This window comes from Rhinoderma darwinii, chromosome 8, assembly GCF_050947455.1.
Source record: "Rhinoderma darwinii isolate aRhiDar2 chromosome 8, aRhiDar2.hap1, whole genome shotgun sequence".
NCBI classification, from domain to species: domain Eukaryota; kingdom Metazoa; phylum Chordata; class Amphibia; order Anura; family Rhinodermatidae; genus Rhinoderma; species Rhinoderma darwinii.
The window spans coordinates 80,830,583-80,854,996 of record NC_134694.1 but is presented as its reverse complement, the minus strand read 5'-3'; the positions used below and the strand labels follow the sequence as shown (position 1 = coordinate 80,854,996).

The window sequence follows — 24,414 nt, the reverse complement described above, 5'->3', positions numbered from 1 at the left end:
ATGCCACCCTGCCCCCTGTAGGTGATTCCACCCTGCCCCCTGTAGGTGATGCCACCCAGCCCCCTGTAGGTGATGCCACCCAGCCCCCTGTAGGTGATGCCACCAAGTCCCCTGTAGGTGATCCCACACAGCCCCCTGTAGGTTGCACCCACCCCCCCCCCCCTTCCAGGAGAAGTCACTGACTTCAATGTCCATATATGGACAGTGTAGTCACTGACTTCTCCTGAAGAGGAATTCCCTGCCACAGGTCGGGAATTCCGCTTCAGAAGTGAGTGACGTCACTGTGTCCATATATGGACAGTGTAGTCACTCACTTCTCCTGTAGCGGAATCCCCGGCCATAGAGTCGGGGATTCCGCTGCAGAAGTACGTGACTTTGCTGTTTCCATATATGGACAGTGTAGTCATGCACTTCTCCTGTAGCGGCATCCCCGGCCATAGAGTCGCGGATTCCGCTGCAGAAGTGCGTGACTTCGCTGTGTCCATATATGGACAGTGTAGTCACTCACTTCTACTGTAGCGGCATCCCCGGCCATAGAGTCGGGGATTCCACTGCAGAAGTGCGTGACTTCGCTGTGTCCATATATGGACAGTGTAGTCACGCACTTCTCCTGTAGCGGCATCCCCGGCCATAGAGTCGGGGATTCCGCTGCAGAAGTGCGTGACTTCGCTGTGTCCATATATGGACAGTGTAGTCATGCACTTCTCCTGTAGCGGCATCCCCGGCCATAGAGTCGGGGATTCCGCTGCAGAAGTGCGTGACTTCGCTGTGTCCATATATGGACAGTGTAGTCACGCACTTCTCCTGTAGCGGCATCCCCGGCCATAGAGTTGGGGATTCCGCTGCAGAAGTGCGTGACTTCGCTGTGTCCATATACGGACAGTGTAGTCACACACTTCTCCTGTAGCGGCATCCCCGGCCATAGAGTCGGGGATTCCGCTGCAGAAGTGAGTGACTTCGCTGTGTCCATATCTGGACAGTGTAGTCACGCACTTCTCCTGTAGCGGAATCCCCAATCCCCGGCCGGGGATTCCGACTCCTACAGCGAGCAATAAAAGACCCTCCTCCTCCTCACATGCACTCTGCACTGTGAGGAGGAGGAGAGAGAGTGCGCGAGCGACGGTAGACCCGGCCATCACTCGGGACACATTCCGGTGATGGCCGGGTATTACCCGGCCCCATAGACTTCTATGGGGGCCGGGCGGCCGGGCACCCGGCCGAAAATAGAGCATGTCCTATTTTTTGACGGCCGGTTTTCCCGGCCGTCAAAAAATCGGTCGTGTGAATAGCCCCATTAGGGGTCTATTATTCCTAATGCAGCCGGGTGCCGGACGATTTATGAACGGCCGGCACCCGGCCGGGAAACCCTGTCGTGTGAATCCCGCCATACACTTCTCTTCACAACGCCCACTTGGTCAAAAGTAAATACACGCCCAGTTGTCTATTAAGAAACTAATTAGCATAAATCTAAAATTGTTTATAAAAATGATTGTTTTTCAAAATAAAAACCACTGTTGTTATCTACATTACAGCGCCGATCAGATTATGTAGGAGATAGGGCACTTATAATCTGGTGACAGAGACTCTTTAAATATCGCATTAAACTAAAAACAGCGTAACCATGGAGGCGTGGACAATTTTCGTTTTGGGGGGCTTCCATTACTCCACCAGGTTGCCATGACAACCATCGGCACCCCGCAATGGACTGTTTGAGCAGGCCGCCCCCTATTGACTGCGGCATCTAAGTGGTTAAACGTGCAAAATCTGAGTTATCTCTGATTTCACTCATTGCAGTGAGGTATCGGCTGTAACATACAACCGACACCCACTCAGTATGGAGCGCGCTCAGCCTGTGAGCCTGTTACATTCTTCCCCGTGGCGGCTGCCAGGTACGTGTATGTGGCATGTCATCATGGCGTTAAAGTGTCCCTCCAATGTTAGGCTGGGTTCACACTCTTTTACACACCTTTTGTTGCATTTTTAACAGCATTTCTTTGCTTTGGTTGATGAACTCCCATTGGGAGACATGGGAATTTATGTACCAAAACCCCAAAAAAATGCAAGTTAAAAACGCAACAAAAACGCACAGTGTTAACCCAGCCTTACTCTCCCACCGAATCTGACATTGGTCATGGAGAGCTGCAACTGCTCGCTGGGCAGGACGGTTGCTGAGGCAAACGTATGACACCCAACGAGTAGCTTGCATGGGTGCTATTTTGATTAAGTAGTAACATAGATGGGACACTTTAACCGGTTTCCGGCTTTATATAAACGTCCTGCGGTCCTTAAAACCCTCACCATGGTGTATTTACTGCGCGGGTTTTAGCCGGTTGCCTGAGCGATCGGGCAGCTGAATGTCGGGTAGATCACATGATTACCTGTCAAACCATGCAGCAGCAGTTTAGCAGTGTGTGGATTGACTGATGCTGCCGGAACATTTAAACCCTGGGGTCCTTACACTTTTTGGCCGCTGATAAGCTTCTAGTATCCCCAGTATTTCTTGGCATGGCACATCCATCTAGTGAATGGTCACACTCTATGGAGCATTTGTGCAGTTGCCCTCTTTTTTTTTTACCTCCTCCCTTCAGTTACCGGACAGTGCGCCGCTCTGTCTAGTGTTGACACTTAAATCATGCGCAGAGGTCCGTGAAACGCTATTTCGCTTCCCTGCTCACTGGTGGTAACCATGGACCCTAAACTGCCGCTTCATGGTTGACAGGTAATCATGTGATCCTATTTGGTCACATGACTTGTACTTTGACACGCGCAGTAACTGATACCGGTCATCGGCGTGGTATATAGTTTGAGTGTACGCATGGCTCTCTATAGCTCTTCAGTTTGAGTGAGTAACAGCTATTTTATATATATATATATATATATATATATATATATATATATGGGCTGCTCTAAACAATTAATTGTCCCTGTTGAGGTCTATATTTGGGATTGTGTTTTTGTTTTTTGCTATTTGCAATGCATCGCTGTGTATTAAATATTTATTTGTAACCAGTGTGATATTGACACCATGATTAATAATATTATGTATTTACACATGTAACTAGCTGTTTTAATGTTTTTGATATGCTAATATTGAGTTTTTTCCCCACCCACTGTGGGCTGTATAAAAGGATTGAAACACCTGTGTATTCCTTCTTGACAGGCTGCATTGAGCAATTGAAACGTTGCATCCCTTGCACCGATGGGTGAATAAATCCACTTTTGATATCTTCAATTTGGAGGGCTGCCTCTTCTTCTTGATGTGTATAGATTTGTCCTGGTGATCATGTGACTGGTCACATGGTTGCCGGGATGCCGTTAGTGGCAGGCTGCTGCCATGTGTAACTAGACCCAGCACAGCCCTATTCGTGACAATAGTCACTATAAGGCGGAGGTTCACATGGGGCGGATACACTAGGTGGTGCAGTTTTTTGCCCGGAAGGGAAGAAGTAGCGGTCACATGGAATGAAGTGTCATCCCAGGAGGCCGGTCCTCTGACGTTATTCAGCTCGGCCTCCTGGATGATTTCATCCCATGTGACCACCGCTACAGCCTGTGATTGTCTGCAGTGGTCACATGGATTGAAACGTCATCCGAGAAGGCCGCCCTGGAGGAAGAAACAAAGACTTCTGGCTAAGTCCATTGGGTGGTCTCACTCAGTGATTGACAGTTATTTCTGCAGACACACTCATACAGGGAAAGCTGTCAATCACTGAGTAGAGCCTATCGGTGATGGGTGTCTGTGACGAATGCCTAACAGTGCCATCTGTCACCCATGGGATATTATGGCATCAGTTTAAAGTATACGTCATGAAAAGCTCAGGATGTTTACATTAAGCAGATGCCATAATAGCCTATGACTGACGGTTGCCACTGTAAGGCATCCTTCACAACCTACGTTTAACAAACACGTCAGGAGCTTCTGTATGCTATATACGTTAAACCTATGCTAATTGTCATCTGGGTGTTACCATATCCTTTACGATGGGGCATATCCCAACACACTTCAATCAGTGCTGACAGTCTCAAACAAACTCATACATTTCCAGGAGGAATAACGGAGGAACGGCACAATGCAGCATTCTAAGAAAAGATGCTCCTACATTATTGCATGTGGAATTCCAAATTTTTGCTAAACTATATATATATATATATATATATATATATATATATATTTGTCTGGAGAGATGACAGGTTCTCTTTCAGGCATAATCTATCATTTCAATAAAAACACACACAGAACACTAACCAATGATCTTTCTCGAAATGAAAGCCCCCCAACTTTCTCTAAACGCTCCCCCATACAAAAATAAATCCATATTCAATATTCCTGAAAACTGAGTTCCCCGGCAATAAGCAGTGAATGTAAAAATGGACATATATTTATAGAATCTTGTCGAAAGCCCTCAAAAGGATTTTTTTGACAACTAAATGTTAAAGTAGATAAAAAGATACATTATGAAAGATGTATGTCACTGGCTTTAATGATTAATAAATAACATTGAAATGACTGTTAGGCTGGGTTCACACGACCTATTTTCAGGCGTAAACGAGGCGTATTATGCCTCCATTTACGCCTGAAAATACGGCTCCAATACGTCGGCAAACATCTGCCCATTCATTTGAATGGGTTTGCCGACGTACTGTGCCGACGACCTGTAATTTACGCGTCGTCGTTTGACAGCTGTCAAACGATGACGCGTAAAATGACTGCCTCATCAAAGAAGTGCAGGGCACTTCTTTGGACGTTTTTGGAGCCGTTTTCTCATAGACTCCAATGAAAACAGCTCCAAAAACGGATGTAAAAAACGCAGCGAAAAACGTCTGAAAAATCAGGGGCTGTTTTCCCTTGAAAACAGCTCCGTATTTTCAGATGTTTTTGGTCACTACGTGTGCACATACCCTGAGGGTATGTTCACACGTAGTCAACAAAAACGTCTGAAAATCCAGAGCTGTTTTCAAGGGAAAACAGACCCTGCTTTTCAGACGTTTTTTTACCAACTCGCATTTTTCGCGCCGTTTTCGCGGCGTTTTTTACGTCCGTTTTTGGAGCTGTTTTCATTGGAGTCTATGAGAAAACAGCTCCAAAAACGTCCAAAGAAGTGTCCTGCACTTCTTTTGACGAGGCTGTATTTTTACGCGTCGTCGTTTGACAGCTGTCAAACGACGACGCGTAAATGACAGGTCGTCTGCACAGTACGTCGGCAAACCCATTCAAATGAATGGGCAGATGTTTGCCGACGTATTGGACCCGTATTTTCAGACGTAAAACGAGGCATAATACGCCTCGTATACGTCTGAAATTTGGCCGTGTGAACATACCCTAAGGGTATGTTCACACGACAGCGTCCGTAACGGCTGAAATTACGGGGATGTTTCCGCCTGAAAACATCCCCGTAATTTCAGCCGTAACGGCATGTGCAGGCGCTTGAACGCCACGTCCATTACGGACGTAATTGGCGCTGCTATTCATTGGAGTCAATGAATAACGGCTCCAATTACGGCCAAAGAAGTGACAGGTCACTTCTTTGACGCGGGTGTCTATTTACGCGCCGTCATTTGACAGCGGAGCGTAAATATACGCCTCGTGTAAACAGACAAACGTCTGCCCATTGATTTCAATGGGCAGATGTTTGTCAACGCTATTGAGGCGCTATTTTCGGACGCAATTCGGGGCAAAAACGGCCAAATTACGTCCGTAATTAGTGCGTGTGAACATACCCTAAATCGAGGCATAATACGCCTCGTTTACGCCTGAAAATAGGTCGTGTGAACCCAGCCTTACCGTTTATCATACAATATGTTAGCAAATTATATATGAATATGGGTGGAACAGGCCGTCCGTGGATATGAGCTCACGTTTTCATTTTTACATCACTGTTTAATCTCAAGACACTAATGCCTAGTGATTAATAATACTAGTCTCCACTTACCTGGTATCTCTTGCTACACCTTCCCCGTGCATCTCTGCCATACGCCAGGTTTACACACTGATTCACTGAACTGTTCTTCAAGCTGTAGCACGGGGACTGCTGTTGTGGAGCAGAAATTATCTAAGAACTTAACCAAGCCTGTCTGCTTTATATTGAGACCACAAGGGCAGGGACACACGTGAATGCAGGGTGCTGGTATGGCATCTATGTAACGCTACTTTAAAATGCTCAAAGTTGGAACTTAATGGGTTATTCCCAGAATTGCATGTGCTCAGTCAATTAGTATGTGAAAAACAATGGTGCTATGAAATATACTTCATTTCCAAAAATAAACCCTTTCTCCATAATCACCCCCCAAAGTACCTGTAAAACCTTATATTTACCACTGGTTTCCACTGGAGTTGTCCTCCAGTAGTTATATTTTTCCCCAGACGAGCGTGTGCAGTTATACGCCGCTATATCTGTACAGCAGCGTTCTATTTCTCCTTGTGCTGTGCTTCTGGGCATACACGGTTTGCAATGCCATCCAGCACAGGACAATGATGCGCAGTTATACACCGCTACATCAGTATAGCGGCATTCTAGCTCTCCCTGTTCTTTAATTTTGGGCAAGCGCGCACAGCAGAAGAGTGGCAGAAGCAGGGAGAACAGACGCATCAGGTGATGGGAAATGTAGTACTCAAGAGTGAAACGGCAGTCACGCAATGCCAGCTGCAGGACAAGCCAGTTTAGGGAAAGAACCCCAAGGGAACGGTGAAAACAGACTGAGAAATCACAGAAGGAAAGTCTACAGTAAGATTAGGAGGGCATGGGGATTATCTTTTTTGATGAGGTTTTCTTTAAAAAAAACACATAGATTTCTGATATAACCCTTTAAAGAGGCTCTGTCACCACATTATAAGTGCCCTATCTCCTACATAATCTGATCGGCACTGTTATGTAGATAACAACAGTGGTTTTTATTTTTACATTTTTTTGAGCAAGTTATGAGCAATTTTAGATTTATGCTAAATAGTTTCTCAATGCCCAACTGGGCGTTTTTTAACTTTTGACCAAGTGGGCGTCGCGAGATCACGCAGTGCTGTGATTAAATTCCCACACTAACTTTACCGACTTGTCGGGAGTGTGAATAGACATCGCGTCCTGGATTGAGGTATGTATATTCACTCTCAAGACACTTCAGTAAAGCTAATGTGGGTGTATGTGACACCACAGCATGATCTCGTGAGATCACGCTGTGCCGAGTTCAAATGGACATGAATAAGGAGAAGTGTATGACGCTGATTGGTCAGCATCATACACTTCTCTTTACAACGCCCACTTGGTCAAAAGTTAAAACACGCCCAATTGTCTATTAAGAAACTAATTAGCATAAATCTAAAATTGCTCAAAAATGACTGTTTTTCAAAATAAAAACCACTGCTGTTATCTACATTACAGCGCCGATCACATTATGTAGGAGATAGGGCACTTATAATCTGGTGACAGAGCCTCTTTAACTTTAAGGGTGATACAATTGAATACCGCCTATTTTAGACATGACTAAATGGGAAAATGTGTATTTTTCTGGTATTTAAATATTGTCAGAATTGAAAATGTTCTGCAAACCGTAGCAACTGCTCCTCTGTTCAACTTCTATAAGCCACACGTTGACCATCCTTTTATCTGATCACACCCGCCTCCATCTGGGAAACCTGCTGTTCATGAGCTGCGAATAAATCTCTAGACGTTCAATTATTGATGCACAATGATTCTTGAAATATTAGCCTATTTTATTAGGCAGCTTGCCCTATTGTGTTGACACCACTAAGTCAATATGGAATATGAAACAAAGGGGAATCAAACAAAAAATGAATAACACTAAAGGTCCAAAGTCCTAAGAGCTAAACCCCACCCAACTGTTCTACACCAGCTAGAGAAGAAGTAATGTACCAGCATCCCAACATTCACCTTAAAATAGACTTTTTAGTATGATGAGATTAGACCGGTTCAGCGGTGTTAATCACTTATACTGGATCAGTCTATTTTGTAAGGAAAATAATATTTCTTGGTTGGGTATACATATAAACAATGTTTTACACAATACCACAATAAAGAGGAGCTGTCTTAGTAGTTGTAAACTTGATGTAATAATAAAGTATTTCCATTGTAACTTGGGAGCCCCTGCTCTCACAGTAGATAAGTAGTGAGGCAAATCACGGCAGAAAACTTATTTTGACTACGACGTGAGATCCCAGTCTTTATAGTCAAGTAAAATGTGGGCTATTTACTTTTCTGCACCTGCACATAAGCCTATTCACAAGTACATACATAAAAGCAAATTATCTACTTCTGACAAGGTGTCATTAATTTCATAAGGGTATATTCACTCGTGGCGGTTGAGGTGCAGTTAAAAAACGCATCTGGAATACCTCATGCATTTCTTCCGTGATTTGGTGTGTTTTTTTTTTTGTTGCACTTGTGGTTAAAAACGCAATTGCATGCGATTTTTCCGAAGCGTTTTTGATGCTTTTTTTGGTGTTTTTTTTTAACTACACCTCAACTTGTTCGTGTGAATATACGAATAGTGTGGGTAAAGTCCTGGAATTCCAAATATCTGCACTCCAGCTTTAACCCCTGATGGAGAAGAGGCTACTGAGAGACACTGAGGAATACTTTACTGTTAAATTAAGTTCTCCAATGTGACAGTTCCTTAACAATAAATCCACATTTAATTATAAAGAATAGTACATTTATAACTAAATAGTAAAATGATAAAAAAAATTACGCATGGCAAAACAAATACAGCACAATGCCCTTTGTCTCCTTTACTTTTTCAGTTTTGAGCTATATTTCTTACGAATGCTTATGAAATAAATCTAGGTAAACTCTAAAGGGATTTTCCCATCAGAGACATTTATGATATATCCACAGGATATGTGAGATAGATGCGGGTCCCACCTTTGGGACCCGCACCTATCTTTAGAACGGGGCCCCCTAAACCCCATTCTAGCTTTTTGTGCTCACTGGTTTACGTTTGTCTCCGTTGTGCAAGGGTTCCGTAGTTTTCGTTTCGGTCGTTCCGTTGTTGTGCAAGGGTTCCGTCAAAACGATGGAACCCTTGCATAACGGAGACAAACGGAAACCATTGGGACCGGATCTGTCACCATTGAAATCAATGGTGATGGAAACGGAAACCTATGGTTTCTGTTTGTGTCAGTCAGGGTCCCGTTCCGACGGAAAGCTCAGACGGAACGTTGGAACAGGACCCTGGCGCAGATGTGAACGAAGCCTTACTCGCTGAGTTTACGCTGTTTCCGTAACTCTTATAAAACTGAATAGTAGTTACGGAAACTGCGTAGCTCGCATGCTACATTGCTTCCGTAACTGACATTCACTACTATGGGAGTTACAGAAACAGCGTAGCTCAGCGAGTTACGCTGTTTCCGTAACTCCCGACCATGTAATCAGGAAGTGGCCGGGAGGAAGCGTGAGCACAAAAAGCTATAACGGGGTTTAGGGAACCCCGTTCTAAGGATAGGTGCGGGTCCCAGAGGTGGGACCCGCATCAATCTGACATTTATGACATATCCTGTGGATATGTCATAAATGTCCTTCATGGGAAAACCCCTTTAATGCATCCCACCAGCCTAAAATGAACACTTGACTGTGTTTTGACACCTTGAGTGTAGTAACTGTGTGTGTCTTCCTCTTGTAAGCTCTGTTCACACTCCCCGCATCTCTTTCTGTCATCAGAGACATCGGTTGAAATTGAAGAACTTATGGCGCACGCCATATTTGCGCAATGATTTGTATCTTTTTGCGGTTTTACGCCGCTCACTGCACTTTCAGAAAAAAAAAAAGTTGGTAGGGCTTGACAGGGGCAGCCACAGCCCAACAGATTTGCTATAATTTACTCCAGAAACTGGCATAAATTATAGCAAAAATCTCACTTTGTGGCACATGGACAGCCCAAGATGCAACAAATTTATTAAGAGGCATGCACCGCTTAATAAAATCGTTGCATCTTACTTCAGTCTAAGACTTGCGTATGAAACGCCAGTCTTAGGAAATCTCGACTATTATGTCGATATTTGACCGATACCATTGTCATCTATTTTACCTCTCTAGCAGCTAATTTCCCTCTCTTCCGGTCACCTAGAGGTCCCTGCCACTTCCTCTCTCAGGTCCTCCTGGCAGTCTATCTCAGTGAGAAAACTCCTTTTCCCATCATTTTCAATGCTTGTTTGACCCTATGTCTGTAGAGTGTAAAACATATCTGATGATGTGGTGTCCGTGACCAAATGTTTGTTTAGGTATTAGGGATGTGTCAACCTTCATTCCGATTTATAGCCAATTAGGTTATTAGTTTTTTTGAATCTTAATAATTTGAAAGCGAGGAGAAAGCGGATTGTTTCTTCTCCTACTTGTCGTTCAATAGAATTGAATATACAGTGAAGGAAATAAGTATTTGATCCCTTGCTGATTTTGTAAGTTTGCCCACTGTCAAAGTCATGAACAGTCTAGAATTTTTAGGCTAGGTTAATTTTACCAGTGAGAGAGAGATTATATTTAAAAAAACACAGAAAATCACATAGTCAAAATGATATATATTTATTTGCATTGTGCACAGAGAAATAAGTATTTGATCCCCTACCAACCATTAAGAGTTCAGCCTCCTCCAGACCAGTTACACGCTCCAAATCAACTTGATGCCTGCATTAAAGACAGCTGTCTTACATGGTCACCTGTATAAAAGACTCCTGTCCACAGACTCAATTAATCAGTCTGACTCTAACCTCTACAACATGGGCAAGACCAAAGAGCTTTCTAAGGATGTCAGGGACAAGATCATAGACCTGCACAAGGCTGGAATGGGCTACAAAACCATAAGTAAGACGCTGGGTGAGAAGAAGACAACTGTTGGTGCAATAGTAAGAAAATGGAAGACATACAAAATGACTGTCAATCGACATCGATCTGGGGCTCCATGCAAAATCTCACCTCGTGTGGTATCCTTGATCCTGAGGAAGATGAGAGCTCAGCCGAAAACTACACGGGGGGAACTTGTTAATGATCTCAAGGCAGCTGGGACCACAGTCTCCAAGAAAACCATTGGTAACACATTACGCCGTAATGGATTCAAATTCTGCAGTTCCCGCAAGGTCCCCCTGCTCAAGAAGGCACATGTACAGGCCCGTCTGAAGTTTGCAAATGATTCTGAGAGTGATTGGGAGGAGGTGCTGTGGTCAGATGAGACTAAAATTGAGGTCTTTGGCATTAACTCAACTCGCCGTGTTTGGAGGAAGAGAAATGCTGCCTATGACCCAAAGAACACCATCCCCACTGTCAAGCATGGAGGTGGAAACATTATGTTTTGGGGGTGTTTCTCTGCTAAGGGCACAGGACTACTTCACCGCATCAATGGGAGAATGGATGGAGCCATGTACCGTCAAATCCTGAGTGACAACCTCCTTCCCTCCACCAGGACATTAAAAATGGCTCGTGGCTGGGTCTTCCAGCACGACAATGACCCGAAACATACAGCCAAGGCAACAAAGGAGTGGCTCAAAAAGAAGCACATTAAGGTCATGGAGTGGCCTAGCCAGTCTCCAGACCTTAATCCCATCGAAAATTTATGGAGGGAGCTGAAGATGCGAGTTGCCAAGCGACAGCCTCGAAATCTTAATGATTTACAGATGATCTGCAAAGAGGAGTGGGCCAAAATTCCATCTAACATGTGTGCAAACCTCATCATCAACTACAGAAAACGTCTGACTGCTGTGCTTGCCAACAAGGGTTTTGCCACCAAGTATTAAGTTTTGTTTGCCAAAGGGATCAAATACTTATTTCTCTGTGCACAATGCAAATAAATATATATAATTTGGACTATGTGATTTTCTTTTTTTTTTTAAATCTAATCTATCTCTCACTGGTAAAATTAACCTAGCCTAAAAATTCTAGACTGTTCATGTCTTTGACTGTGGGCTAACTTTCAAAATCAGCAAGGGATCATATACTTATTTCCTTCACTCTAGATGTTAGTCTGGGACATAACTGCATGAAAAGAAATATAAAAAGTGTAACAAACAAATGGGCCAGTTTCATTGTACTCTCTATGACACATACTCTGAACAGTTGTTGTTCAGATCTCTGGAATAAGCTTAACGGGGTTGTCCAGGCAAAAGAAATTAATGGAATATCCTCAGAATAGGCCATCAATATCTGATCGGTGGGGGTCCGACTAAAGGATCCCCTGCTGATCAGCTGTTTTGAAGGGGCTGCGGTGCTCGTACGAGCACTACTTCCCCTTCATTCCTTATCTGCTCTTACTGTGAATCGCTGACACTTGTAGTGGCGGTTCACAGTTTTACAGACTTCTCCCATTCTAGTTAATGGCAGAAGGCTGTAATATTGTGAACTGCTGCTAAAATTGTGTCGATGATTCACAATACGAGCAGTGACAGTAATGAAGGGGAAGCAGAACTTATACGAGTGCCATGGCCTCTTCAAAACAGCTGATCGGCGTGGGTGCCGGTAGTCGGACCCCCACTGATCAGATATTGATGGCCTATCCTGAGAATAGGCCATTCATTTCTTATGACTGGACAAACTCTTTAAATGAAGTATCAATCAGTACACATTAAAAGGGCTTTCATTAAAGAGAATTAGGCAAAATAAACAAAATACAGAACAGCTCATAGGCCCATATTCAATTGCCATTCGATGGGAAAGATAGGTTCACGCTATGATCATTTAATGGATCCAAACATTAATTTAAAAAGTGCTAGCTAAAATGAATATTCCTTTTTTCAGTTTCAGATTTTGGGTCTTTTGCTTCTCTCTGCGCCTTTCTGTTAAAGAGAATGTGTCGCTAGAAATATATAGATTTTTTTTTAGTTAAACAATTATTATTTAAGTGATTACACAGTTTTAATTTTTTACATTTTTTCACAAGTCAGGAAATATTATAAATTAGATTCTAATTTATAACATTTCCATGTGCTGGCCACTAGTGGGAGCAGTTCCCAAAATTGCAGCATGGTCAATGTGGTAAAGTAACCTCATTGCTTTATGCTGCAAATTTGGGGTAGACACACTCTCTAGTGTCCTCACACAATCCCCCCTCCCTTATTCTAGCTAGTGCCAGGAGAAGGAGGGGTTTGAATCTTCAAACCTCCTACACTGTGTGCCGCCATTTTCTGAGCGACTGCACAATGTAGGAGGATTAGATACAGTGCTCAGCAGACAGTATAACACGAACATAATACACACATCACATACACAAACATAAATTACCTGCTCCTGCCGCCGCTGCCGCCTCCGCTCCTATTCCTTGCGCCTTCGCTTCCTTGAACATATGGCCGGAAGCTGCGGCCGGAAGTCATCATCTTACTGTCCGGCCGCGGCTTTCGGTCCACATGAAAATGGCGCCAGATTTCACTCTGCGAACGAGCTTCGTTTTGGTCTGTGTGGGAGCGGCGCATGCTCCGTTCCCACACAGACGGCGTACGCTGCAGTGAACGGAACGGCTCCTGTTCGCATTCTCTATGGGGTTGTATGTGCCGTATTCCATCTCTGTATGTGTCGTTAATCGACACGTACAGAGATGAAAAAAAAATAAGTAGAGAAGTAAAAAATAAGCACAAAGTAAAAAGTAGAACACGAGAATATAAATAAATACAATTTATGTTATTATCATATTAAAAGCAATATGATAAAAAAAAAATAATTCATGACACCTTCCCTTTAATGTCCATTTTCTCTCTATGCCTGTGCTGAGTGGGCAGGCTGTTCTTGGTGTGGAGCTGGAGAGGTGTGCTGTGTACTCCAACCTGGTACTCCAAGATGGTACTGCCATCAAGGCTTGTGCTTCGAAGGGACTCGCACGTTTCACATAATTGGAACTGCATAGGCCCCAGTTCAGTGATGGATGGATCTGCCCACCCAAGCTCCAGCCTTACTTTAAGGCCTTATTCACACGAACGTGTATTACGTCCGTGATACGCGCGTGAAAATCGCGCGCGTCGCACGGACCTATGTCTACGCAGCGTATGTCTGCTGTGTAAAACTCACGACATGTCCTATACTTGGCCGTTTTTTGCGCATCACGCACCCATTGAAGTCAATGGGTGCGTGAAAATCGCGCACGGCACACGGAAGCAGTGTGACTTCCGTGTGACAAGCGTGATTCGCGCAACAGTAGATAAAGAAATGAAGGAAAAAATAAAAGCACTTCCTTCATTTCTTTTTCTAAACATCAAAACCGCGTGTCATAAGGATGGCATATGCGTGAAAATCACGCAGCCACGCACCATTCACTGATGACAGACGGAAGTGCAACACGCGCAAAACGCACATGCTCGTGTGAATCCGGCCTTAATATGTGTGCTGCCGTCAAGGGCAAGAAGTGCAAGTCAGGGGAAGTCGATTTCTGCCTTTCCTCAATAATGATTGCAAGATATTGTGGTCTGAGTTAATATGCTGGTAAGTAATCGCCAGCACTGCGTGGGTATGGTACGGAATTACTAAGGAAAGAACGTAACAATTTGGTTTATTTTTAAGTTATTGTCAGATCAAAACTAATTTTAATATTTCAGAAAACACCTTTAGGCTAGATTCACACACACAGCGTTTTGCTGCGCTTTTGGCTGTGTTTTTGTTGGCATTTTTCACTGCATTTTTGGGGGTTTTTTCAGGTAAAACACTGCGGCCCGATGTTACTTTTAAAGTCTATAGTGCATTATCGAAAAGGCTACGTTTTTGGAGTGAGTGCTATTTTTTTAAAACGCAGAGTGCTCTGGGTATGGTGATTTTTCTGACATTTCTCATGAGCTTCTTTATAGGACTTGCAAAAAACTTCAGAATACAAGCATGTACAAAATGTTTTGTTTTTTTAAATGTGAATATGCCATAAATGTCCGAGATAAATACCCCTTTAATGACCTTTCCGATTGGTTGCTGACAGCTTGCTGTGCTTCCGCTGACTGTTCTGCTCACCCCCCTCCCAATAAAGACTCAAACGCTACCTCCACCCTGGGTGCTGACCAATCTCGCTGTATGGGGCCACAAAATGTCTCATGGCAGCCCTGCATATGGACTTCGTAGAAGGGGGATTCCTGCCTGAGACCCCACTCAGTTAATCAGAACGGAGAGCCATTGCAAGAGACTACTAAAGGTAATGTTTGTCCGCCAAAAGATTTTCCATCTGATATCTCATTACAGGAGGTTAAAGCTGCATTCAAATATATGTTTATGTATGGGGAAATCCCTTTAAAATTGTGGCTATAGATTCTTTTGAAATTACATATTCATGATACACTAAATTGCACTTCAAAATAGAAATTTAATAACATTATGATCATAATAATTCCAATACCTTTAATAAGATCTCCTGTGAAATGAAATACTTTTGTGTAAAGTACTATGGGTGATACCTTTATTGGCTAACCATAAATGATAATTGCAAGCTTTTGGAGCACAGAGGCTCTTCACCGTCAGAGACAGAGCCTTTCCCTTGTCAAAGTAAGAAATACAAGACCTGTAGGCACATCTTACCAACAAACACAATCCACATACCCAGCACACAGCAGGACTATAAAATCACTGATATTTTTTATATACTTCCTCCAATGTAGTGTACATGATAATTAAAGGGGCCCAATGGAGGAATCTATATCGGCGAGACTACAATCGAGGATGGATCTACTCAGACACAAAATGAGGAAGAAGCTGGATAGACCCATGGGTAAACATTTCTCTGGACCTGAACACACATGACAGATTCAAAAGGCTTAGGCTGGGTTCACACGTGGCGGAATTTCACTTGAATTCCGCTGCGGACACTCCGCAGCGTTAATTCACAGCGGAGCCGTTTCTCCATTGACTTCCACTTCTATTTAGAAGTGTTCGTTTAGACGATGCGTAAAATTCCGCTGCGGAGCATAGGCTGCGGAGCGGAATTTGGTGTCCGCAGCATGCTCTGTCTGTTGCGGACCAGTGGCGGACTGGTTGCGGACTCATGGCGGAATTTCTCCATTGACTTCAATGGAGATTCTAAATTCCGCAATGAAGTCCGCAGCTGTCATGCACATGTTATGTGTGCTGCGGATGCGTCTTGCTTTTTTGACATGACATTTCTTCATTCTGGCTGGACCTATGTATTTCTAGGTCTACAGCCAGACTGAGGAAGTCAATGGGGCTCCCGGAATTACGGGAGCGTTGCTAGGAGACGTCAGTAAATAGTCACTGTCCAGGGTGCTGAAAGAATTAAGCGATCGGCAGTAACTGTTTCTGCACCCTGGACAGTGACTACCGATCCCAATATACAGCAACCTGTAAAAAAATAGAAGTTCATACTTACCGAGAACTCCCTGCTTCTGTCTCCAGTCCGGCTTCCCAGGATGACGTTTCAGTGTAAGTGACGGCTGCAGCCAATCACAGGCTGCAGCGGTCACATGGACTGCCGCGTCATCCAGGGAGGTCGGGCTGGATGCCGAAAGAGGGACGCGTCACCAAGACAACGGCCGGTAAGTATGAAATTATTTTACTTTCACTAGGGAAAGTGCTGTCCCTTCTCTCTATCCTGCACTGATAGGGAGAAGGGAAGCACTTTTCCCGCAGTCCGCAGCAGCTAGTCCGCATCAATTTACTGCACATTTTGGGCAGATCCGCCGCAGAATCTGCAACGCAGATTCTGTGCGGCATTGATGCGGACAGTTGCGGAGGAAAACCGCCACGTGGGGGCATGCCCTTAAAGGGTAACTAAACTCAGAAAGCCGAGCAGTTGGTGTACGGGCTCATAGACTTTCTATTTAGCCCGTACACCAACTGCTCGACTTTCGGAGAAAAGTCGATCAGAAACTAAGCTGCGCAGTGCTCACCCGATCAAAACTTCTGACATGTCACTATGGAACTTTTTGGAAAGTTTAGTTATCCTTTAAGGGTAGGAACACACACAGCGTGTTCAGGGCGGATATGCTGCGTCAAGCTGCACAGCGTATCCGCCCTGAACACCACAGGGAATGCCGTCGGGCAGAAACTCCGCTGCGGAAAGCAAAGCCGGAAAAAAAAAACACTTTCATACTTACCCAGTACCTCGCTTCTGCGTGTAGTCCAGCCTCCTGGGATGACGTTGCAGGCCATGTGACCGCTGCAGCCTGTGATTGGCTGCAGGGGTCACAAGGGATGCAACGTCATCCCAGAAGGCCGGACTGGAGAAAAAGCGATGAACTCTTGGTAAGTATAACTGTTTTTTAATTCTTACTTGCGAATTTTGCTGCAGAATTGCTTTGTTTCTGACGCAAATGTCGCAACACACACCACTTTGTTGTGGGTTTAAGCACCCCATCGAATTCAATGGTGAAAACCCGCAACACAAGAGCAGCGATTCCGCAGCATTAATTGACATGCTGTGGCCGCAGGTCAATTTATGTGCATTTTTTTTCAGCGGCTATTTTCCCATGTGTGGGATGAGATTTGTTGAAATCTGACCCACACTGCTGCTACTGTAATACGTTGCGGATTTTCCGCAATGAAATCCGTTGCGGAAAATACGCAGTGTTTACACCTAGTGTGTTCCTACCCAAATACTGAATGACATAGAGGGGAAAGTCTAGAAATTCAAACTAATAACTTTCCATTCATTGACACTATGACTCAATCTAACAGGTGGATTTATGAGCTATTACATGGACATACTGGAGGAGAGCGATTTTGCATACTATTTTCAGGAAGCATTGCATGCCCATACATAGCGCAAACACTGCAGATTTTACGCAACGGTTTTCATTGTTGAAAATCTGCAGAGTAATACAGTAGCACAAAGTGGATGAGATTTGAACAAATCTCATCCACACGCTGCATAAAAAATCTGCCAATAAACCGTTGATAAATTTACGTGCGGTGCGGTTTTTAAGTCGCAGCATGTCAATTTATGCTTTGGAATCGCTGCATTTCTGTTGCGGGTTTTCCCTATTGAATCCAATGGGGAGGTAAAACCCGCAACAAATAGCAAATGTTGCAATTTTTGTGGCGAAAAAGCTGTGATTCCGCTGCAAAAATCGCATCTAAAAAAAACTGTATACTTAGCCCTTCCTCTATACTTCTCCGTCCATGCCAGCCTCATGGGATGACGTTTCATCCCATATGACCGCTGCAGCCAATCACAAGCTGCAGCGGTCAGATAGGATGAAACGTCATTCAAGAAGGCCGGACTGCACGGACAACAGAGGGACACGTTGCCATGACTGCGGAGACCATGGTAAGTATAAGGTTTATTTTTTTTAGAGGTTTTTTTAAACCCTTGTTTTCCGCAGAGGACATTCTGCCCGAAAAACTGCACCAATATTTAGTGCGGTTTCTCTGATGGAATTTCCTGCGGGTTCCAGGGCAGATGCTCTATGTACTTTTACGCAGCGTGTCCTCCCTGTGTGAACATAGCCTAACCCTCCATACCAGCTGGATCTCTGCAATGAGAATCAGTACCTTCCAAGATGCACACTCCTGTACCACAGCAGCCTGACTCCAGATATCTGAGGCCCCATGCCCACTTCAGTTTTTTCCTTCAGGGTGCTAGCCGTTTTTCTGACGGTTAGCACACTGATCCATTCATTTCAATGGGGCCATGCACACTTCAGTTTTTTTGACGGTCCCGTTGCTCCGTTCCGATCCAAAGTAGAGCATGTCCTACTTTGGTCTGAGATTCCGTGACCGTGAGACCCATGCAAGTCAATGGGGCCGTCAAAAAAACTGAAGGCACACGGAAGACATCCGTGTGCCATCCGTGTGCCGCCGTGTGTGACGGAGCCGTTGCCTAGCAACGGCCGGGCGGGCAGAAAAACATTACAGAAATATTACACTAATCGGCAGCCACTTGTCTCTATCAATCACTGATAGAGAAAAGAGGCTGCTGATTAAAAATAAAATAAAAATCAGTTCATACGTACCCGGTTGTTGTCTTGGTGACGAGTCCCTCTTCTTCCTCCAGTCCGACCTTCCTTTCTGACGCGGCAGCCTGTGATTGGCTGCAGAGGCCGCTGCAGCCTGTGATTGGCTGCAGGAGCGGTCCCGTGGGATGAAGCGTCATCCCTGGAGGCCGGCCTTCTGACGTCATCCTGACGTGCGTGACCGCCACTACAGCCTGTGATTGGCTGCAGCGGCGACATGGATGAAATGTCATCGCTGGAGGCCGGTCAGGAGGAATGTAAGTATGAACTTATTATTATTATTTTTTTTATTACATTAAAATTGTATTTTCTGAGCGCCGAGCATGGTACTGTCCAGGGTGCTGAAAGCGTTACCGCCGATCAGTGCAGCTCATTAACTCTTTCAGCACCCTGGACACTACCATGCTCGGAAACACGGAGTGCACACGGCCGCTAAAACTGGCACACGGATCCGTCACAAACGGCCGTGAAAACTGTGTCGGAAGTGTGCACGAGGCCTAACTATTGCCCTTCCATCTTCAAAAAAAACCTCAGTTTTATTGCATTGGATTGTTTCGATGTATGTCTTTGTGTAACATTCTTTAGATGTTGGGCCTTTGTCTCAGTCACTCATTTGTAAACCTGCCTGATGAAGGGGCCTCTGTGCGTCGAAAGCTTGCAATTATAATTTTTTGATCAGCCAATAAAGGTATCACTTCTTTAATGCTTTGTCTTTTTTTTTTACACAAAACTATTTAACATCACATAGATATTGCTGGCTAACATGGTACCAAACCATTTTTTAATGCACATCATAATATCAACTGAAATAGGATCACTGAAATAAAAAAAATGGATGTGAATAATGTTCAGGATCTTACTAAATGTTGAAGGATCTTACTAAAAATATCTAATACAATGCTAATAAAAGAAAAAAAAAATCAGAATCCTTAGAATTAAAATGCTGAATTTTACAAAACTTTTAGGGTATGTGCACACACACTAATTACGTCCGTAATTGACGGACGTATTTCGGCCGCAAGTCCCGGACCGAACTCAGTGCAGGGAGCCGGGCTCCTAGCATCATAGTTATATACGGTGCTAGGAGTCCCTGCCTCTCTGCAGGACAACTGTCCCGTACTGTAATCATGTTTTCAGTACGGGACAGTAGTTCCACAGAGAGGCAGGGACTCCTAGCATCGTACATAAGTATGATGCTAGGAGCCCGGCTCCCTGCACTGTGTTCGGTCCACTACTTGCGGCCGAAATACGTCCGTCAATTACGGACGTAATTAGTGTGTGTGCACATACCCTTATTTTAAGTCTAGGGCCAGCTTTAGGCCATGTTCACACATTGTGGATTCTGCTCATATTTAGGTGCGGATTCTTTTCCTAAATCTGGACAGTATCCGCAGTAATTCCACTGGCAATGCATGTGAATGGGGTATTTTATAAAATCTTATATAATCCCCAGCAGGGCTCATTATTTATGCACATTCCGCACTGAAATACCCTGGATTAGCTCCACTGAACTTCAGGGGAGCTGATCCGCATGTGAATACGCATGCAAATCTGTGTTTCATTTGCAGCTTTCTGCAGCGTAAATCCTAAAAATCCACATTGGATTTTCTTAGTGCAAATCCTGACCATGTGAGCATAGCCTTAGATATGCAAACAATGGGGAAGATTTCCTAAACTGTATAAGATTTAGACCTCCTTCATACACAACATTTTTCTGGCAATTTAAACTGCATAAAAAAGACCCTCTGCTTAAAATGCTAGCGTTATTAAAATGTCACATGCAGTTTTTATGGTATTTTTGGTAGCGTTTTTCATTTGGTGTAATTTTGTGCATTCTTTTTTTCTAGCGTTTTTGAAGTCCTGTAGAAAGGACTATGAGAAAAACACCTGAAAAAACACCACATTGCCTAAAAAAGCCACAAACCAAAACATAGTCGTGTGTAGTCCATTTTATATTTTACTATAGACTTCAATGTAATATCCGGCTGCACAAAAAAATGCAAAAACAAAAACTCAACGAAAAACACACAAAAGCACAGGAAAACTATGTGTGTGTATCCAGCCTAAGGCTGGGTTCACACGAGCATGTTATGTCCGTAAAGGACGGAACGTATTTCGGCCGCAAGTCCCGGACTGAACACACTGCAGGGAGCCGGGCTCCTAGCATCATAGTTATGTACGATGCTAGGAGTCCCTGCCCCTCTGTGGAACTACTGTCCTGTACTGAAAACATGATTACAGTATGGGACAGTTGTCCTGCAGCGAGGCAGGGACTCCTAGCGTCGTACATAACTATGATGCTAGGAGCCCGGCTCCCTGCAGTGTGTTCAGTCCGGGACTTGCGGCCGAAGTACGTTCCGTCCTTTACGGACATAACATGCTCGTGTGAACCCAGCCTTAGACAGCATAAACTTAGACCAAGCAGTCTGAAGATTTCGCCAGATTTAGCACAGTGGCGCACGCTGCATGATAAATTTGTTGTATCTTGCTAGATATGCTAGACACTTTTCTCTTGCTTATATCAACCCTTGGTTGTCTTAATTTTCACTTGGCGCACTTTGGCTACTTTTAAGCAATTTTCCTTCCTCACTAAGCCAGACCTACTCAGCCTTGGACTAGATATTCAGATACAGGGCAAAGGGAGCGAACTGGATCTTTGCCCAGGGTGAAGGAAAACATTTCTACGACTGCATAATTTATCCAACTAAATGCTAGTATGTGTGTGTGAATAATAATAATAATAATAATAATAACCGCATCGGAGGTTATTTTGTATACTTACAGTAATTGTTTTCTGCGAGTGTGCTTCTATAAAATCCCACTGTACAACAAGATTGCCAGTATTGGGCTGAGAAAGAGTGTATGTACAGGGGAGAGTTGCAGTTTGTCCGGCAGTCACATTTACTACAGGATTTGGTACAGTCACCTGCACACAGTAGACGACTCCTAAAAACATAACCACACAAATTCATTTTCTTTCAATAATACAAATGTTTGTGCATTAATCTTTTCGATGGCAGGAAAATCACATCAAAATATATAATGTCCCGCAAGTCCCGGACCGAACACAGTGCAGGGAGCCGGGCTCCTAGCATCATAGTTATGTACGACGCTAGGAGTCCCTGCCTCGCTGCAGGACATCTGTCCTGTTCTGTAATCATGTTTTCAGTACGGGACAGTAGTTCCATGGAGAGGCAGGGACTCCTAGCGTCATACATAACTATGATGCTTGGAGCCCGGCTCCCCTGCACTGTGTCCGGTCCGGGACTTGCGGCCGAATTACATTCCGTCCATTACGGATGTAATATGCTTGTGTGAATCCAGCCTAAACGGCATCTCATTGGAGACCACTGCCACTTTTCTCAGCAGTTTTCAAATTTGATGAGTGACAAAAAAAAAGTGTCTTTTTTTTAAGCAAATTTGGACCATTTCACGATGCAACTTTTTACTACGGTAAAGAGTTTGATAAATTTTCAGCCATTGAGGGATCATTTAAATTAATGTCTGATAATTGACCCAAGATTAGAACATATGGCTATATGTTCATCATAAAAGCTAAACATAGCAGCTCCTACAAAAACAAATTCTTAAAAACAGATTATAGCAATGGCTAATATAAGATTATTTGTTTTAGGTTGAAATATATTGAATATGGGTTTTCTCTTTGCTGCTTACCTATAAAACTCCACAAAAGTACGAAAATCCTAAGAAAAGGTGGTAACATCCTGCTAAAATATCCAGAGCACGAAGAACCAGGTGCTGCCTTGGTCTAGCCTGAGTCACTTGTGACTTCTACCCAGTGTTTCCTCTTATCGCTACACAGCAACAAGTCAACAAGGGCTTTTCACTCTCATAGTCTTTATCAAAAACACTCCTTAGATGTCTCCCCAAGGCTTTTTTGTATTTTCAGTTTAATTATATTTCAGGGTGTGTGCACCTATTATATTTGTATTGTGTGTTAACCCCTGTGAGGGCATTACACACTCATTGAACGTGGTTTTTAGGTACTAATATTCATACTATTGTAGTGTGAAAATACATGCAGTATACAAAATTGTCTGAACTAGGAAAAAGTTAGGTGACACTTCTGCACATCATTTTGAGAAAATGTAATCAAACGTAACGTTCATGAGCTGGCACCACCAGTGATGCTGGTAGAAGGGCTATCATCATCATATTGTCCCAACAGTAAATGCTACATGTTTTTTTTTTAAATAAGGGACTTATTCCCAAACAGATATTTATGGCACAGCTACAGGATATGCCATAAATGTCTGATAGATGTGATTCTTACCTCTGGGCCGGGCCCACACCTATGTCAAGAATGGATGCTCCTGACCCTGTTCTATCTGGTGAGGTGGCCACTGCATCCAGGCGGAAAATCAATGGAAAGGTGACCACGACTCTATCCTTTCACTTCTCTGGGAGTTCCAGAAACAATTGAAATATTGCAGGTGTGGAAGGAATGTGGTAAGCAGATACTTTCCTTTTGTTTGTTTGCTAGAAATGCATAGCAAAAGTAAAGTTACATAGTTAGACCTCATTCACTGTTGCATATTTGTCAGTATTTTGCATCAGTATTTGTAAGCCAGAACCAGTAGTGGGTCAAAAACACGGAAGAGGTGCATATCTTTCCATTATATTTTCTGTATTTAAGTTCCATGCATGGTTTTGACTTACAAACACTGAGCAGAGGTAAATATGTGGCTATATCTACAGAGGTCACTGTGTGGCACTATCTCCAGAAGGCACTGTGTGGCAATAGCTAAAGGGGGCACAGTGTGTGTGTGTGCGCGCGCGCGTGCGTGCGTGCGTGCGTGCGTGCGTGTGTGTGTGTGTGTGTGTGTGTGGTGCTTTATTTTCATGGGGCACAGCTTTTGGCACTATTTTCAGGGAGCACAGCATGTAGCATTAGCAGGCACTGCGTATGTCAAGTTATTTTCAGGGAGCACAGTGTGTGTGACATGATTGTGTTCAGGGAGCATAATGTGTGATACTGTTGTATACAGGGGTACAGTGTGTGGCAGTATATTCAGGTGCACAGAGTATGGTGCTATTATATTGAGGTGCTTAGTGTGTTGCACCATGAGGAATTTGTTTTAGTTTATGATGCGAATATGTTGGAAGGTGAGGAACTGGAGACATCTAAGTCATGTCTGGAGAAGTCTTGTGCTAGATGTCAGGAGAAGTTGTCATGAAGGTCTGGACCGATGGCAAAGGAAAGAGAACGACACCAGTCAGAGAAGACGTCACCTGTAAATCACTGAATGTAAATGTTTTCTCTCTCTCTCTCTCTGACTGATCAGTATTGTAGTTACTTTATGATCTGAAGTGACCTGATGGGTGGTACCATATTTTATTGTGAAATAGCAACTCCCATAATATCCTTACCATTGTTCGAGCCATACTGGGAGCAGAAGTTTCACACCATATAAACTTATACGGCAGGGGCTATCCTGTATTAGCAAATTATCTCTGTACTGAATTTGTGCTTGTTTTGTATATATGAGCATTACTACTGTATGGAAGCACAAAGGGGGACATTACTACTATGTGGG

At 43.8% G+C, this 24,414-nt stretch overlaps 1 protein-coding gene across 1 annotated transcript in view; it reads right to left on the bottom strand.

The window, feature by feature from the left end:
• The window catches only part of VSIG1 (V-set and immunoglobulin domain containing 1), a 31,465-nt gene extending 9,749 nt beyond the window's left edge, over nucleotides 1–21,716 (bottom strand). Inside the window, exon 1 of the mRNA XM_075834346.1 lies at nucleotides 21,639–21,716. The gene's annotated coding sequence lies outside the window, so the exon portion shown is untranslated. The remainder of the gene's footprint in view (nucleotides 1–21,638) is intronic.
• Between the last annotated feature and the right edge of the window lie 2,698 nt (nucleotides 21,717–24,414).